The 14,399-nt window shown below is 48.7% G+C and overlaps 2 protein-coding genes across 5 annotated transcripts in view; both read left to right on the top strand.

Annotated features, from left to right (window-relative positions):
* LOC110079329 (uncharacterized) overlaps positions 1–5,869 on the top strand; it is an 86,552-nt gene extending 80,683 nt beyond the window's left edge. For all 4 annotated transcript variants that reach the window (XM_078378872.1, XM_078378871.1, XM_078378870.1 and 1 more), the window contains one exon: positions 4,899–5,869. The gene's annotated coding sequence lies outside the window, so the exon portion shown is untranslated. The remainder of the gene's footprint in view (positions 1–4,898) is intronic.
* A 2,075-nt stretch (positions 5,870–7,944) lies between these two features.
* PTPRS (protein tyrosine phosphatase receptor type S) overlaps positions 7,945–14,399 on the top strand; it is a 203,668-nt gene continuing 197,213 nt past the window's right edge. Inside the window, exon 1 of the mRNA XM_078378875.1 lies at positions 7,945–8,196. The gene's annotated coding sequence lies outside the window, so the exon portion shown is untranslated. The remainder of the gene's footprint in view (positions 8,197–14,399) is intronic.

Below are 14,399 nucleotides of genomic sequence, written 5' to 3'. Positions count from 1 at the left end.
GTAGGGGGCAGGAAGACCAGCTTTCTCTCTCCCCCCCCTCCCCAATCCCTTCAAATCCATCCCAATTGTTTTGCTGCCTTCAGTTCCGCTGGATGGGAACAGAATGCCGGAATGCGTTACTAAAAAGGACGTTGGTTGTTGGGAGACACCATTTGATTTTTCCTTTGATTATGCCAGTTCTCCAGCCTGCATTATCAGAGTCTCTTCGTCCTATAAAATACGTCCACAGAAAGGAGATTATTGCGATTCCTCTTGTTTCCCAGGGAGGACTAAGAGAATGGATAGCTCAGGGGTTCAAGTCGCTGGCCGTGGAGGCCGAGGTTGGGAGTTCGATTCGCCCACTGGGCGTCTTATGAGTACAGCCAGCCTGGGTAACCTTGGGCCAACGGCATAGTCGTTCCGGGGCATGCCTGCCAGAAGAAAGGAAGGGGAAACCACTTCTGAGTTATTCTCTACCTGGGAAACTCTGAAAAATGTTGTAAGCCGCCCAGAGACCTTTGGGTAGTGTGGGCAGCATATTAATTAATTAATTAATTAATTAATTAAAAAGACTCACCATCAGTCAGAATTGACTTGACGGTACATGATTATAAAGCTGGCTGGGTAGCTCAGTGGTTCAGATATGGTTGGACATTTGAATCCTCAGTGCACCTCCTAGGAGAAGAACCAGTCGGTCTAGCCTTGGGCCAGCTGCACAGTCCCAGAAGAAAGGAAGGGGAAACCATTTCTGAGTTATTCTCTACCTGGGAAACTGGGAAAAAAAGAGACTTGCCATCAGTCAGAATTGACTTTATAACACATGATGAGTTTAAGCTGACTTGATAGCACAGTAGTTTAGGTCTCTCAGGGTGTGGAGCTAGAGGGTGTCCCCCCCCCCAATTTTCCATGATGCCTTCTGCGAGTGGAGCCAGCCTGGGTGGCCTTGGGCCAGCTGCACAGTCCCAGGGTTGCTCCCTGGAAGAAGAGAGGGGTCAACCACTTCTGAGTGTTCTCTACTGGGAAAACCCTGGAAAGGGTTGCCATGGGTCCACATTGACGAGGCATGATGATGATGATTTTTCCAGGGAGGTAGCCTCATCAGTGGGTTTCAGGGACAACAAAATGGAAACAAACAGCCCAAATGAGGACGGACACGTGTCTTTCAAAGGGAGTGTGGTGGATTTCCAAGGATGAGCTTGCTCGAGATTTTTCTGCATTCTGTCATTACAGTCTTGCTTCTTGGCTGCTCTTCCAAGGAGATCAAATGTGTGGCTCGCCTGCTTTCTTCCTCTATTCCCCCACTTGCCCTGTGAAGACAGTTATGCTGAAAAGGAGCAACCGGCCCGGAGTTGCTTGATGCATTTTGCAGGCCGAAAACTAGATCTGGGATTTTTCAGGTCATCATGGTAGAGGAGCCATAGGTTGGGAGTTAGAATCCCCCACGGTGCCTCCTTAAGAGGGGCAGGACTGGATGATCCTTAGGGGCCCCTTCCAGCTCTGCAGTTCTAGGATGATGATGATGATATGCTCTAACCCAGCGGTTCTTACCCTTTGCCACAGACCCCCTTTAACTTTTATTGCCACAGACCACCAAGACTTATCTCGAAGTTTTAAAACCCTAAGGAGCATCAAATATTTAAGATTTCTCATGAAGGGTCTCATCAACAGATATGCCTTATAATGGCAACACTTTTTAAGATGATGGGAAGAAGCTTCGTTTTGCTTTGAACAGGGTGCACCCTCATCAACATCATCATTTTTTTTTAAAGTTTCAAATTCATCCAGCGATCCATTCTGTGGCTCAGAACCTGTGCTCTAACCACCAGGGAAAGACGCCTGTTCCCTTTATGCAAGTGTGTAAAAGCGTTTGTGTGAGCCTCCCCTCCTCAAGTCAGGTTCTCCTTTGATTTGATCCTTTTTACCACATCTAGCAGAGCCCAAATGCTCTTAAGCCACTCCTTCGTTACTGGGTGTCAAGGTATGTATCTTAGTAACTTTGTGGTGGTTCCCATGTTCTCCAAAGGGTTCACGTGGTCATCCGCTGGGTACATTGCGGAGCAGGGCCACAGAGACAGTTTGCTTCTCCTCCACAAAAATGTGCATACCCTCAAGAAAGGCAGCCATGTGGCACCAACCAGGCAGATTGTCCAAGATGGGAGGAAGGTGGGGTGTGACGAAAGCAGGTCTCACCTGGTGGAAGCTCCGAGACTTTTTGTCACAAGGAGATTGTTTATGACTAACCTTCTGACCTCCTGCTTCTGCTGAGCTTAGATCCCCTTCCCACAAGAACTAGGAGCTGAGCTACATCTTCACGGGGTCAAAATATTGTTACGAGCTTTTCCCCGTTGCCATGGAAAGAATTTTATGCCGCCTCGGTCTCGGAGGGCCGACAGAGAGCCATTAGCTTGATCGGGTAGAGAGGAAGACACCTAAAACAGGTTGGTGGCCGTTGATAATCTCGACTGCCTGACATTTTGGATCATCCTGAGTGCTACCCTGCTACAGTGAGAGCCAAGCACAAGGAACAAGTTTGCACTAAAACCCAGAACGTATTGCTGCCTTGCAATATGGTCATGCCTCTGTTCTATGGAAGTGTCTCTCTTTTTTAAACAATCAGGAGACTTCTCTCCACGTCTTCTCTCCCTCTGCTTAAAAATAATAATAAATCTGCAAATTTCTCAACCGACTCAGGGCATCTGTTCCTTCTGAAAATGAATTCCATCTTCCATATCTATCTTAGAGGAAAATCTGATCTCCCCATTATAACTTCGGCTATATCTGGAGCAGCTATATTATTAATAGGCATATAGTATTTTACAGTAATTCGCTCGTTTGTCATGCAATCACCTCCTTTGATCAGACATCACGGAAATGGGCCCATCAATTATTAACTAGGCCCATTTCGGCCCTGCCCGACCCCTTCTTCCTCCCTGAACCATCTCCCCCCCCCTCCTGAAATGAAATGAAATCTAATCAAATCAGAGGGCATGAAAGATGATGACAGGGGGAAACAGAACAAGGTCTGTTTTCCAATTTTATTCTGCAAAATACTTTTTTTTTAATTGGGATACTCGGCGACTCTGATGAAATCGTGGATTTTAATGAACAGAACGGGAGTAAACGAGAGAACTCAGAACCTCTACAAATTAAACAGCTTTCATTCAGCAGTTTTTCCCTCCAGGATTCAAGAGATGCTGGGAAAATCAGGCAAAATTCCCTTAATGAAGATATTCTAAGATACCCAGTGTCGGGCATTAATTTCTTCTTCTTTTAAATAATAATAATAATAATAATAATAATAATAATAATAATAATAATAATAATAATAACAACAACAACAACAACAACAACAACAACAACAACAACAACAACAACAACTTGGCGGAATCAGGAAGACTAAAAGGACCAGTGAAATTGATTTTTGCCTCTAGTGATGGCTCCTATTTATGCATTACTAAAAAAGAAATTTTAAACCACTGAGAAAAAAATGCACCCTAGTTTTCCATGTGCTGCTTAGTATCCATGGTTGATACACATTTATAAATAATTTTAATGATAAATAATAATTACATGCCATCAAAGAGACCCTTTGCTGCTTTTTTTCTAGGTCTGAAGTACCCAGTTGGGTTTTCCCAGACCCTCCTCCTGGTGGCACTCTGGGATTGCTTAGTTTGCCCACGGCCACCCATGTGCCAGGGGGCATAAGCCCATCAGCCCCACATGAGCCCTGGCTTTTCATTGGAAGTGAATGATGGGTTTTTCTCCATCATCTCAGGATGCAGGACACATAATCATGGGCTCAAGCTATAGGAAGCCAGATTAATCTGAATATCGGGAAAAACTTTACTGTTAGAGAAGTACAACAGTGGAACCCACGACCTCAGGAGGTGATGAGTGCTCCAACGTTGGCGACCTTCAAAAGAAAACTGGATAGTTATCAGATCTGCTTTGATCAGGATTTCTGCCTTGAGCCAGGGAGTTTGGCTCGATGGCCTTAGAGGCCCCTTCCTGCTCCATTATTGTAGGATTCTGTTCTATGGGTGTTCAGAAAGACCAGCCAAAGTCCTTACTGGAGAGGCTTACTTAGCATCTACAGTACTTTATGGTCATTTCTCTGCCAAGCAAGCTGCCGCTTTGGTCCCCCACCTCTGAGATTTTAAATAATAACTTTAGAACTGCATAGCTGGAAGGAATCCCAGAGATCATGTAGTCCAGCTTCTATCAATGAGGACCAGTGGGGCATTCGAACTCCAAACCTCTGGCTCAGCAGCCAGATGTCTAAACCACAGAGCTCTGCAGCAATTCAAGGTCTCATTTAATACTTTGGAAAAGTAAACCTTTGGAGATTTCATTATTGAAGTTAAGAAGGAACAAGTTTGAAAAAGGGTCAACAATTTGAAAAGTTTTCTGGAGTGTCTTCATGTTGAGATACCAAAACTAAGCACTGTTTCTGGTGGTTGCTTTTACGTTGTGGTTGCTATGATGTGGCTCTTCTGCTTTTTTAACCCCTTGTCACTGATTTTCCTTCGCTTTTTTTACACTTTTGTCACTGTGATTGAATGGGGGGTTGAACAATTAAAGATGCAAAACGAAAGAGAAGACAATAAAAAAGTGTATGTAAAGAAATCTTACTACTGTACATATCTCCCAAATGTATGTAAATAAAGAAATCTTAATACATATCTTTTTTTCCTTTATGGTAGCTTTTAAAAAGTGATTTACATCAAATTATTGTAAAAAAATAATTCTAGCCTGCTGAACGGAATGATAGCCCCAAAACAAAAGAAATTTGAAAACAAACAAGCATCTGTACACCTGTGCATTGCTGTGTTTGTCACCGCCTCCATGACATGGTCGTCATTTCCACTATTTGAAATAAAATCATATCTCTGTTTCCCCCCCCCCTCCTTTTTGTTCAGTACTTCCACTGGTTTCCACCGCTCCCCGGAAGACAACAGGCAAGACCCTTTGACAGAAACCTTTTTGAACAAGGAAAGGAAGCAAGACACTAGTTCTCATTGCCACTGAGAATTAAGGTCAGCACTGTAACAGCGGGAAGGGAGGTAATTAATTTATTCCCCCCTCCCCAGCAATTTATATTCCATGTTGTCAAAAATGATCAAATATGCTTATGGTGCAATCTGATACTCTCTTGAATGGAATTATGTTTTTTCTGAATCATTGTGTAGGATCTCACAGTTTAGCGCTGTTTCCCAGACTGCTCGGGGTCTTGGCCAGATTTGCTAAACTTCAGATGCCTTTCCATCCAAATACCTTTGCTCAACCTGAGCAGCCAGACAACTCATGTTGAGCAGAGACCACCCAGGAGCCCGTTTTCGGCAGGACAGACTTGTCAAACCCCCTGATTGCTAGAAGAGGCCTGGCATCCTGGGCTCTTCTCGCTGTCATTGATCCTTCACTATTTTCAGAACTAAACACAGTTTACGCACCGTAATAAATAACTCACAGATCAATAGCTGTGCTCTTTTGCTGAAGGAGAACACTTTTATACGAAGGCTTCCTGCAGCGAAACAATAAATAAATTCTTCAATACCGCCGTATAAACCCACCCTCTGAGTGTCTTCAGTTTTCAGAAACATCTTTGCTAGGAATAGATTTTGCTTTTTAAAAAAAGAAAATCAATTGTTTTCTTTTTGCAATTTTTTTTCTTTTTGCGAAAGTTGAGTGTTTCAAATCTGATTGATTTTCCCGGGACAGTCAAGTGGGCCGGCTTAGGACTGGGTGGGGTTTCCTTGGCTAGGATTTTATATATTGTGTTATGTATGTTGGAAGCCACCTAGAGTGGTAGTTCGACTAGATAGGCAGGGTATAAATAAATAAATAAATAAATAAATAAATAAATAAATAAATAAATAAATAAATAAATAAAGGATTGTGGCCTCTTGCAGAGGCCACATTAAGCTAACTTGGGACCCAGTGGAAAAAAAATTTTGTGACTATTTTTCCTTTAAGTCTGCTTAGCTGCAGCGTTGAGGTCCTTCCTTCAGAGGTTGGCTGTATACAGCCCTGATTGGCTAGTTCCAGTGTCATTGTGAGTCTGGTTTATGCATTCCCAACAAGAATGCTCATTATCGCAAACTGGATTCAAACCCGGGTCAGCCTATTGTTTCATCACCCATCTCCTCTCTTTTCCCGCCGGCTCCCTGCCAGACAGGCAGCTAAAGGGAGGGACAGAACTCCCTGAACTGTCAGCTTGCAGTCCCCTCAAAAACACTTTCCACCAGCACTCCAATCTACCCAGTGCCTTCCAGGGCAGCTGGGACTACAAGTCCCATCAGGCCCACCAAGAACAGACTGGGAGAGGGGCGAGGAAGGGCCATTAATAAAACATCCCCATGCCAGGCTGCTTCACAGGTTGGAACAAGCTGCATAAATAAATATTTACCGATTTTCGCAAGGAATCAAAGGAACATGAGATACAGTTGTATTTACAGGAATTATGAGTTCCTCCATTCATCAAGCTGAAGGACCAGCCCCTCCGGCTGTGTTTTCTTGGGATCGCTGTGGGACGAAACCTTATTTCATTCTGCAAGTGTTTTAAGTAAAAAACCCTAGAATGTGGCTGCAAGGGCAGACATCGCAGAGATGAAACCCAGTGAATGCCGTTGACTTTACTTCTGGGATAAATACGACTACCAGAAGCTGGGATTCTCCTACCAGAAGCTGGGATTCCCCTATGGTGGTTCCGGGCAAAATGCAGGATGTCTTGAGGGGGTTGGGCGGCGGCGGGGTCACTGGACTACAAATCCCATCATCCACTCTCAAGGCTGATGGGAGTTATTATCTCTCCGGACAGCGAGAAGGCTGCCCTAAGCCTTCCCCAATCTACAGATTTCCTTGGCTCCAAGGCCCCTTGAAATTCTGTGGGATTCACGCAACATAATGGCATTTTGGGAATGGCTCCCTCGAGGTCATTTAGCAATATAAACCTGCAGGATTCTAGCCTCAGTCTGGAGGTCTCAAGTTGAGGACCATCATCCTTCCCACTCCAACATCCACTGGCATGCCTTCCTACCTCAGCCTCTCCCCTTGGGTAAGGCAGGCTGATGGGTGTTGTAGTCAAGGTTAACTGACATAGCCCCTTCTGCCAACGTCCACAGTGCAAGCATGCCTCGCTCCCCGTATTTCCCTTTCCTGCATTGGCCCCACCTCACTGCGTAGGCAGACTCATTGGCCTTGTAGTCAGGCTTTAGTCAAAATGAAGCCCCTCCCCCTCTACCTCCAACCTAGGCCTCCCTACATTAATCCTTGAGAATGCAGCCTGGTGGGCTTTGCAGTCAGGCTTGACACCAAATGAAACCCACTCTCCTTCATTCCAAGGCAATTCTGGCCTCCTCATGTTTCCTACTTTCCCCTCTTGCTTTGGGTAGATGGGCCTTGGAGTCAGTGTTGACCCAAAACATAACCCCTTCACCCCAGGGCTATCCTGACCCTCTCCCTATTTCTTTCCCTCCTTCCTACTTCAGCCCTTCCTCCTACATCCATAGGCAGACTCATGGGCCTTGGAGTCATGTTGACCGCCCAACGTCCCCCGTTCTCCCTCCTCCCCCGCCAACCTGATCCTCTCCATGTATCCTCCCCTTGAACTTCAATCCCTGCCTCATTGGGTAGAGAAGCTGATGGGCCTTGTAGTCCCCGATCCCAGCGGTGGGAGTGTGGAGAGAACCACTCGTTCCCGCCGGCAAAGACAAGCCTCCGGAGCCACGTGCTCCGCGCCGCCTGGCGTTTCCCGCCCTCATTTGCATCTCTCTTCCCTCCCTCGCTCCTTATTGGCCGCCGGGCAAGCGCTGACGCCCGCCCTCCTCGCTCCTCCCCTTTCCCCTTCGGAATGGCTGGGAAGGACTGGGCGGGGTTCCTCCCCTCTCTTTTTCTCCGGCCGGGCCCCGCCCCGCGGCGGTGACGTCACCCGCGGAGGCTCGGGGAATGACATCACCTGGGCAGCTCGGGCTCCGGGCGGGTGGGCGCGCGGTCCGCAGTCTTTGCTCGCTGGCTCGCGCTGGGGCCGCCCCCTCCCGTCCTTTTTTTTATTTTTCCACCCGGGGCATTGCCTTTTTTCTTCCTCAAGGCAGGGAGGGGGGATACCCCCGTTTGGGGTCCCGGTGGCGGGGGGAGGGGAAGGAGCATCCTCCCCCCAACCCGCGCGCTCGGGCTTCAATGCCCCCGCTCCAGGAGGATGGGACCCCAGCCAGCGTCCAGGTAAGCCCTGGGCGGAGTGGTGGTGGGGGGGAAAGGTTGCAAGATCGGGAGGGGCGGGGGGGGTTCCGATGGTCTTTGGGGGTGCAATTAAAGGGTGGCGAGGGAAGAGCGCTCCTTGCTAGTCAAGGAGGAGGACGGCGAGGCGTGGAGGCGATGCGGGGGGGGGGAGAAGGGGGAGTCACAGGTGCTCCGGGAGGGGGAACACCCCCATAACATCGCGATCTTGTTGGCATTTTGCGGCGGGGGTTGTAATGAACCAAAAATTAATTACAGCGTGGCTGCCAGCCCCCCCGCCGCCGCCGCCGCCGCCGCCGCCGCCGCTCCTTTTCTTCTCGCTCTCTCCATCCCGGGCTCGCAGCCATGATTGGGTTCGCTGCCTTGCAAGGAGGGGGGAGGGGCAGGGATGCTGGAGGGGGGAAGGTGTGTGTGTTCGGGGGCGCGCGACTTGCTCCCCCCCTTTTTTGTCCCCCTTTTCCTTTTTAAAAAACGAGATCCTCGCCTTTTTTTTGCACGAAGGAAAGCCGGAGAGATGATATGGCTTGCGTTCTGGAGGTCTTTATTAAGGGGGAGGTGGGGGGAGGGGGATGGAGGGAATGGTTTTTTTGGGGGGGGTTCTTTGCATAGGGGTCGAGGGGGGTCCAAGAAAGGGAGGGCGGGGTGAGATGGAGGGAGGGGGGAGCTGTAGACCTGCCAAAGCAGCTGGAGATTTAAGGGGAGAGGGGTCCCCAAGTGTGGGGCGGGAGCCGGTCGACAGGGGGGTTTTGGGGAGGCGGCGTGCTCTCCTTCGGAGTTTGGGGTGGGGTTGTGGCGAAGCTGGAGCGCTGGCCAGTTGTGGGCGCTGGGCATGCAAGCCCTGGGGTTGAAATGATTTTCTTTGGGGTGGGGGCTCAGCTCCGCAACTGGGATCCCCAAAAGGGGAGATCCCAAAGAAACTGGGCAATCAGGTGGGCAAGAAGTTAGGTGTTTTTTTTGTTTTTTTGTTTTTTGTTTTTTGGTGTGGGTTGAGACTGGCCAACTGATAAGGCTCAGAGGCAGTAAGTGTTGCAGGGGATTGGGGGGGGCATGGCTGCACTGCTCTTTAAAACCCGGCTGGTGAGGTTTTTTCTGAGGTTGATTTGAACTCAGACCCAAAGTGCTGGAGAGCTCATGGAGGGAAACAGAGTTTGGGAGCGGCGGGGGATGTGTGCTGTTGATTTGGAGGGGTGGGTGGGATGCATCGATCAAGGGCGACACCCTAGGGATTCAGACTGGGCCTTTTTTGGGGGGGAGGGGGCAGAGGCCAGGTGGAAAGAGAAGGGGTCCCACAGCTGTGCCACCCAGCCAGATTGTATGGAGGGGGGAAGGAAACGTTTTGAAATGCAGCCTAGAAGTACAGTGTGTGCGTGTGGGGGGCTGCTTTTAAGCCCCTCCCTAGTTTATGTGTTTGGGAATAAGCTAGGTGGGTAGATGGGTGCCTTCAACTCCACAGTGCTGGGGACAAATCCACAAAGGTGTTCCTATTCCAGGGCACTTTTGGGGGGCCCTCTGGAGATCTTTCCATGGGGGTGCGCTTGTGTAGATGGAGAAGAGATGGGAGAACCCCTCGTTTGCCGCGACAGCATTTTCCCCACCCCTTTGACTCTTCTGCTGCGGGGGTTGCTGTCCATTCCCCTCCTCCCCTTTCTTGCTCCTTCTCCCCCTTCTGCAGTTTGGCTTGCACCCCCACCCACCCACCTAAGCCCACCTGGGGGGTTTGGAGGGGGGTGTCATACAGAATTGCCCAAAGCCGAAGATGCAGAGGGAGAGAGATCACATCTGATCTTCCCATGGACCCATTTTTTAGCTTGGTATCAAGAGTCCAATTGTATATTGCAGATATGTTTGTATATTATGTGTGTGATTTTTTTCCTTTTTTACCTGTAGGATATTGTTTGTCTTTTCCATCCTTTTCTCTTTTTACTTTTCCTTCCTTCCATCATCACCTCCTTTTTTCCATCCATCCATCCATCCATCCATCCATCCATCCATCCATCCTTCTTTCTTTCTTTCTTTCTTTCTTTCTTTCTTTCTTTCTTTCTTTCTTTCTTTCTTTCTTTCTTTCTTTCTTTCTTTCTTTCTTTCTTTCTTTCTTTCTTTCTTTCTTTCTTTCTTTCTGTTTATGACAGCACATTGTGCACTTAAGCACATGCAGGGACACAGAGATGCCTGCATGCCACGACCCTTTCGTGTTGCACCCAGAAGGTCAAAGCTGGCGGCTCCTGTCACCAGTAGGAGGTGAAGATTCCCCTCCACCTAGTTTCCCCATCGACTTAGGAAACCCCTACTTCATCAATGACTTCTCCCCCCCCTTTTTTTTGCACATTTTCACTTTCCACATGCACCAGATGGCACAGCCTCCTTCCTGTCATGCCTGCTATGTCTCCCTACTTTCTCTGTGCCCCTCTCTGTCCCCCTTTGCTTTCCCCCAACTTCCTCGGGAAACGGATGCCTCTCAGAAAGTGGTGGCGGTTTTTGGACCTCCTGAGCCTGGGGCGTGTCTTCATGGTGTACCGAATTTCCGAGATTTGTGGCGATGGAGAGCTATGCACTACCTTTCCTGTAGAAATGTGTTACTTTGTGGTGATGAAAAAACAACCATTATCCCCTACACACACTGCCAAATTTTAGTCCTTGAGGCAGGAGGAAGGAGAAGGCAATAACGCCCAGGCTTCGATTTCCTTTCCTTTTTAAGCCAGTTTCGAGGCACAACCAAGACGGTTTGTTTCCCTGTTTTAAGCTTCCTTTTTAAAATTTAATTTTCCTATTTTGAGCTTTCACCCCATCAAAGGTCAAAGCCACCGTCCTTTGTCTCCTCCACCTGACCGATGCGGCCCCGTGAGGCTTGGCACCAGTCCGTTAAATGGGGTTTTCTCTCCTTTCCAGTTCGACCTTCTCCTGATCGAGGGAAGCCTCCTCCTCCTTTTCTCCCTTTGAATCTAATCTCAAACCTGCCACGGGATCTGAAAAAAAACAAAACCAGATCCTTCTCCTTGTCCAAAACCCCCTTCCTGATGAGCATTTCGTCTTGGCTCCTTTCTCTCTTTCTGTATTGATTGCTTTGTTCCCAAGGGGGCGTCGGAGGGCCTTCCGTTTTTCTCCCTTTCCCGGTTGCCCAGTAAGCTCCCAATGGACGCCTTCGCTTAGACGTTTCTACCCCTGACGCATCAAGTGGGCTTCCTCGGGTGGTTTTGCCCTCATCCGATACACCTTATTCCAGCTGTCCTCCTAAAACACGGCGTTGGATCTGTTTCCCCCAACCAGATCCAAACTCCGCTCTCTTCCAGAGAGCTTCTTCCTTCATCTCTGGAGTGATGGAGGGGGCCCAGCGTGGGTTGCGTCTCCGTTGTGGTTGACAAAACCTCCTTCACATACACACACACATAGATATTTTCTCCAATTCAGGCTCCAATTACAAGCATTCGTACTGAGTCTGATTTAAATATATCTGACGTTTCTCTCCAATTTAAATATATCTGACATTTCCGTCGGTTCTTTCTCTTCCCGTTTCCCATTGTGTTTCTTGCGGGTTGGAAAGCATGGATATTTCGTACTTGGTGCCTTGAAAGAAAAGGGCGATCTGGAATGATCTCTTTCCCCCCTCCAGCTTTCCTTCAGCACTTTGATTCGAATCCTGAATGTTCTCCAGATTTAGGTGACACAGGGTACATTGGTTTATTGTTTTTTGTTGCTCCTTCATTCCGTGTGCTCCTGGCTTTTTAAAAATTTATCTATCTATCTATCTATCTATCTATCTATTTATTTATTTATTTATTTATTTATTTATTTATTTATTTATTTATGTATTTATGTTTCAGGGGGTCCCCTCTTCGATTTGACCAGAGACTCCCTAAAACTGTGAGTTCTCCAGATCGCTCTAAGATTCAGTACGACGCTGCGGTTTCTCCCGCCATGGCATGGTGTGTGGGGGTTTTTCTTTTTTCTTTTTGGACTCCTTCAAAATGCCTGAGGGGTTGTTTTGTTGGTCAGACTGTTTCCTCCGTTGCTGGCAATCCAGGTTGTAATAATAGCTGCCTTTTAAACTCCAGGACGAAGGAAGGCAGGAGGGCACTTTTCTTAACCGCCTTGGGCTCAGGATGCGTTCCTTTGTAGAAAAAGGGAAAAAAAAAAAGAATTTATACAAAGCGCCAGCTGCTGCTATCCAAGAACCGCGGAGGGATTTAGCCGGATAAAGACAGAGGTTCCCAAATAAAAATGTAGAAGGAGAGTTCAGCCCTTTGTCTCCGGCGGCTGATTGTAACAACCTTAAATGAACATATATGTATTTTTCCCCCAATGGACAGTGGCTTTTTGCATGGGTTGCATGATAAAAGAAGGCGCAGCCAGCGTGCCAGGTGCGAGTCTGTGCTTCAGGAAAGCCAAGCCATTTCGGGTCGCCCGAGAGGATCCCCCCACCATTGGGGTTCATCGGAACGGATCTCGACAAAGCCTGGTCGATCCTCCTAGACCCGTGCCATTAGTTCTGGGGGGGGGGGGAACCGCACTTGCTATGAAGGTGTTTGGGGGAGCCAGGCTGGCCTGCCTCCTTGTGGAGGCGTGGTCTCCTTTAGTTGCAAGGGGGGGCCTGGGGGGGGTCCGGTGGGGGAGGGGGAGGCGAGGGCTGCATTTCCGAGCATGGAGAGGTGGTGGCGGTTGAGCGCTCGGTGGCGGTCCCCAGCTCCCTGGCTTTCAGCCCAGCCTCGTGGAGTGGACGGGGGTTTGGGGATACGCCGGAAGGAATGCCATCTTTCCCCTCTTTTGTCCCCCGTTGTGCGCCTGCCATGTGACATCTCTCTCCGAGCGATCAGAAGCCGCTGCTGCTTTTGCTGATCCTGTTAATCATCCCTTTGGGGTCTATTTTCAAGAATGGGAGGAGGAAAGGACCCACCTTTATCTTGTGCGTGATTCTGCAAAGATTTGGGGGTATTTGTGGGTGTTTTTTTTTTTAAAAAGCGACCGAATGGAATACAAAGGAATACGCCGGGAGCTGCCCAGGGTGCGATAAAGCAGCACACCCTCCTGAGGGTTCTTTAAAATGCAAACCCGCGCCTCGGAGGGGTCTTTTTCTCTCCTGATCGGGTGGATTTTATCACTGGCGGAACGCGCCACACCCTGTTCCCGGGCAGGGCGGCTTTCTCACCGAGACGTCCTTGTGGCTTTGAATTGGGGATGCCCCCCGGCTGTGGCGGAACCCCTTTCAGGGTGTTACACGTAAGTCATGGGGGGGGCTTGCCTCTGCTTTCGGGCTTCGAGAGGTGACAGGTGGTGTGTCTGGGAAGGTACCAGATATATGGTGGCCAGCACTTCTTCATTTTTTTCCTCCTCCTGCCTCAGACGGGTTAGGAGTTCAGGTTTTCCCCCTTGTTCCTCCCTGATAAGGGCCAGACTCAATGATCCACAGGGCTCCTTCCAACTCTGCGATTCTAAGATGATTATCATCATCATCATCATCTCTAGGAGCTTCATTTCCTGCCGTAAGATGTGCTCATGGTGTTAGGGTGATTTAGACACCATCCTTGATGGACCCTCCCTGGCTCGAAGCGGTTTATCTTCCTGTTGGGTTGATAACCCAAATTTTGCCCTTCTGGGGCTCCCCCCCCCCAATGTTCCCATCCTAGCAGCCATTGTGGTCTGTGTACCTTTAAATCTTTATTTTTTCTTCTTCCCTTCTGCTGCTGTTTTGCTTCCTGTTTTGCTGCTATTCAGGGGAACATTTAAATCACCTGCTTTATTTTCCTTGCTTCCTTTCCCACTGGGGAAAAAAAGACATAAATCTTGAGAAGTGTTAATCAACTGGTCCTGGACTTCGAACCCGGCGAGATGAAAACCAGCCGGCCGGCAGCTTCTTTCTAGATGGGTTTTTTTTCCAGTTTTGCTGTGAAATCACCGAAGCTTTGGTCATGGTGGCAGGTGCTCTTTATTCCTGAAAGGGGAACATTTTTCGGCCTTCTGCTGGGCAGAAACCGGGTTGGTCACGGCCTTGCCGTGAAATACGGGGGCTGAGATGAAGGCTGGGGTCCATGGGTGGCTCCCGGGAGCTTTGTCGAGCTGGTGCCAGAGTGGGAAGGTTGGTGCTCGCGGGCGGTTGCTTGGTCAGCTTTGGGCGCTTCTTGGAGAGATGGAAGAGGTGGCGAGGTTGTGAGTCGGATCTCTAAGCGGAAAAAAGTCCAGAATCTGGATGTGAGCGA

This window comes from Pogona vitticeps, chromosome 7 (assembly GCF_051106095.1).
Source record: "Pogona vitticeps strain Pit_001003342236 chromosome 7, PviZW2.1, whole genome shotgun sequence".
Classification (NCBI taxonomy): Eukaryota; Metazoa; Chordata; class Lepidosauria; order Squamata; family Agamidae; genus Pogona; species Pogona vitticeps.
Note: the sequence above shows the minus strand (reverse complement) of the source record. Positions and strands in the feature narration are given on the sequence as shown.